We start from the raw sequence: 4,404 nt of genomic DNA, 5'->3' as shown, positions 1-4,404 counted from the left end.
CCCTCCATCCCCCCTCCACAACATCCCTCCCTCCCTGTGTGATATCCACCCCTCCACCCCTCGCTCCACAACATCCCTCCCTCCCTGTGTGATATCCATCCCTCCACCCCTCCCTCCACAACTTCCCTCCCTCCCTGTGTGATATCCATCCCTCCGCCCCCCCCACAACATCCCTCCCTCCCTGTGTGATATCCATCCCTCCGCCCCCCCTCCACAACATCCCTCCCTCCCTGTGTGATATCCACCCCTCCACCCCCCCTCCACAACTTCTCTCCCTCCCTGTGTGATATCCATCCCTCCACCCCCCCTCCACAACATCCCTCCCTCCCTGTGTGATATCCATCCCTCCACCCCCTCCCTCCACAACTTCCCTCCCTCCCTGTGTGATATCCATCCCTCCATCCCCCCTCCACAACATCCCTCCCTCCCTGTGTGATATCCATCCCTCCACCCCCCTCCACAACATCCCTCCCTCCCTGTGTGATATCCATCCCTCCATCCCCCCTCCCTCCATAACTTCCCTCCCTCCCTGTGTGATATCCATCCCTCCACCCCCCTCCCTCCACAACATCCCTCCCTCCCTGTGTGATATCCATCCCTCCACCCCCCCTCCACAACATCCCTCCCTCCCTGTGTGATATCCATCCCTCCACCCCCCCTCCACAACATCCCTCCCTCCCTGTGTGATATCCATACCTCCACCCCCCCTCCACAACATCCCTCCCTCCCTGTGTGATATCCATCCCTCCCCCCCCTCCACAACATCCCTCCCTCCCTGAGTGATATCCACCCCTCCACCCCCCCTCCACAACATCCCTCCCTCCCTCTGTGATATCCATCCCTCCACCCCCCCTCCACAACATCCCTCCCTCCCTGTGTGATATCCATCCCTCCACCCCCCCTCCACAACATCCCTCCCTCCCTGTGTGATATCCATCCCTCCACCCCTCCCGCCACAACTTCCCTCCCTCCCTGTGTGATATCCATCCCTCCATCCCCCCCTCCACAACATCCCTCCCTCCCTGTGTGATATCCATCCCTCCATCCCCCCCTCCACAACATCCCTCCCTCCCTGTGTGATATCCATCCCTCCACGCCCCCCTCCACAACATCCCTCCCTCCCTGTGTGATATCCACCCCTCCACCCCCCTCCACAACATCCCTCCCTCCCTGTGTGATATCCACCCCTCCACCCCCCCTCCACAACTTCCCTTCCTCCCTGTGTGATATCCATCCCTCCACCCCCCCCCCCACAACTTCCCTTCCTCCCTGTGTGATATCCACCCCTCCACCCCCCCTCCACAACTTCCCTCCCTCCCTGTGTGATATCCACCCCTCCACCCCCCTCCCTCCACAACATCCCTCCCTCCCTGTGTGATATCCATCCCTCCATCCCCCCTCCCTCCACAACATCCCTCCCTCCCTGTGTGATATCCATCCCTCCCTCCACCCCTCCACAACATCCCTCCCTCCCTGTGTGATATCCATCCCTCCACCCCCCTCCCTCCACAACATCCCTCCCTCCCTGTGTGATATCCATCCCTCCACCCCCCCTCCACAACATCCCTCCCTCCCTGTGTGATATCCACCCCTCCACCCCCCTCCCTCCACAACATCCCTCCCTCCCTGTGTGATATCCATCCCTCCCTCCACCCCTCCACAACATCCCTCCCTCCCTGTGTGATATCCATCCCTCCACCCCCCTCCCTCCACAACATCCCTCCCTCCCTGTGTGATATCCATCCCTCCATCCCCCCCTCCACAACATCCCTCCCTCCATGTGTGATATCCATCCCTCCACCCCTCCCTCCACAACATCCCTCCCTCCCTGTGTGATATCCATCCCTCCATCCCCCCTCCACAACATCCCTCCCTCCCTGTGTGATATCCACCCCTCCACCCCTCGCTCCACAACATCCCTCCCTCCCTGTGTGATATCCATCCCTCCATCCCCCCCTCCACAACTTCCCTCCCTCCCTGTGTGATATCCATCCCTCCGCCCCCCCCACAACATCCCTCCCTCCCTGTGTGATATCCATCCCTCCATCCCCCTCCCTCCACAACTTCCCTCCCTCCCTGTGTGATATCCATCCCTCCATCCCCCTCCACAACATCCCTCCCTCCCTGTGTGATATCCATCCCTCCACCCCTCCCTCCACAACATCCCTCCCTCCCTGTGTGATATCCATCCCTCCACCCCTCCCTCCACAACATCCCTCCCTCCCTGTGTGATATCCATCCCTCCACCCCCCTCCCTCCACAACTTCCCTCCCTCCCTGTGTGATATCCATCCCTCCACCCCCTCTCCCTCCATAACTTCCCTCCCTCCCTGTGTGATATCCACCCCTCCCTCCACCCCTCCACAACATCCCTCCCTCCCTGTGTGATATCCATCCCTCCCTCCACCCCTCCACAACATCCCTCCCTCCCTGTGTGATATCCACCCCTCCACCCCCCTCCCTCCACAACTTCCCTCCCTCCCTGTGTGATATCCATCCCTCCATCCCCCCCTCCACAACATCCCTCCCTCCCTGTGTGATATCCATCCCTCCATCCCCCCTCCCTCCACAACATCCCTCCCTCCCTGTGTGATATCCATCCCTCCACCCCCTCTCCCTCCATAACTTCCCTCCCTCCCTGTGTGATATCCATCCCTCCACCCCCCCTCCACAACATCCCTCCCTCCCTGTGTGATATCCATCCCTCCACCCCTCCCTCCACAACTTCCCTCCCTCCCTGTGTGATATCCATCCCTCCAACCCTCCCTCCACAACATCCCTCCCTCCCTGTGTGATATCCATCCCTCCATCCCCCCCTCCACAACATCCCTCCCTCCCTGTGTGATATCCACCCCTCCACCCCCCTCCCTCCACAACTTCCCTCCCTCCCTGTGTGATATCCATCCCTCCATCCCCCCCTCCACAACATCCCTCCCTCCCTGTGTGATATCCATCCCTCCATCCCCCTCTCCCTCCACAACTTCCCTCCCTCCCTGTGTGATATCCATCCCTCCACCCCCCCTCCACAACATCCCTCCCTCCCTGTGTGATATCCACCCCTCCACCCCCCCTCCACAACATCCCTCCCTCCCTGTGTGATATCCATCCCTCCACCCCTCCCTCCACAACATCCCTCCCTCCCTGTGTGATATCCATCCCTCCATCCCCCCTCCACAACATCCCTCCCTCCCTGTGTGATATCCACCCCTCCACCCCCCCTCCCTCCACAACATCCCTCCCTCCCTTTGTGATATCCATCCCTCCATCCCCCGCTCCACAACATCCCTCCCTCCCTGTGTGATATCCATCCCTCCATCCCCCCCTCCCTCCACAACATCCCTCCCTCCCTTTGTGATATCCATCCCTCCATCCCCCGCTCCACAACATCCCTCCCTCCCTGTGTGATATCCATCCCTCCATCCCCCTCTCCGTCCACAGCATCCAGCCGTCCCTGTGTGATATCCATCCCTCCACACCTCCCTCCACAACATCCCTCCCTCCCTGTGTGATATCCATCCCTCCACCCCCCCTCCACAACTTCCCTCCCTCCCTGTGTGATATCCACCCCTCCCTCCACAACATCCCTCCCTCCCTGTGTGATATCCATCCCTCCATCCCCCCCTCCCTCCACAACATCCCTCCCTCCCTTTGTGATATCCATCCCTCCATCCCCCGCTCCACAACATCCCTCCCTCCCTGTGTGATATCCATCCCTCCATCCCCCCCTCCCTCCACAACATCCCTCCCTCCCTTTGTGATATCCATCCCTCCATCCCCCGCTCCACAACATCCCTCCCTCCCTGTGTGATATCCATCCCTCCATCCCCCTCTCCGTCCACAGCATCCAGCCGTCCCTGTGTGATATCCATCCCTCCACACCTCCCTCCACAACATCCCTCCCTCCCTGTGTGATATCCATCCCTCCACCCCCCCTCCACAACTTCCCTCCCTCCCTGTGTGATATCCACCCCTCCCTCCACAACATCCCTCCCTCCCTGTGTGATATCCATCCCTCCATCCCCCCCTCCCTCCACAACATCCCTCCCTCCCTTTGTGATATCCATCCCTCCATCCCCCGCTCCACAACATCCCTCCCTCCCTGTGTGATATCCATCCCTCCATCCCCCTCTCCGTCCACAGCATCCAGCAGTCCCTGTGTGATATCCCAGCCCCATCCCGTTTCTCACCCCCTCCTCGTCTGTTCATTGTGCAATACCGACACTGGCCACTAGTGGGCAGCTAATACCAATGACAGAGCCTGGTCTCCACTCAACTCATCTATGGGTAAAGAGGACACGGGTGTGTAGGCCTAGGAGCGCTGTGCCGGGTGGAGTCGGGGGCAGGGCTCGGTGGGGGGTGTCATGCTGTGGGGAGTGTTTATTTAAAGTCACACGCAGAGCGCACG

The sequence above is a fragment of the Caretta caretta genome, chromosome 13, assembly GCF_965140235.1.
Source record: "Caretta caretta isolate rCarCar2 chromosome 13, rCarCar1.hap1, whole genome shotgun sequence".
Lineage (NCBI taxonomy): Eukaryota > Metazoa > Chordata > Testudines > Cheloniidae > Caretta > Caretta caretta.
The sequence above is the reverse complement of the archived record's forward strand: the minus strand, read 5'-3'. Positions refer to the sequence as shown.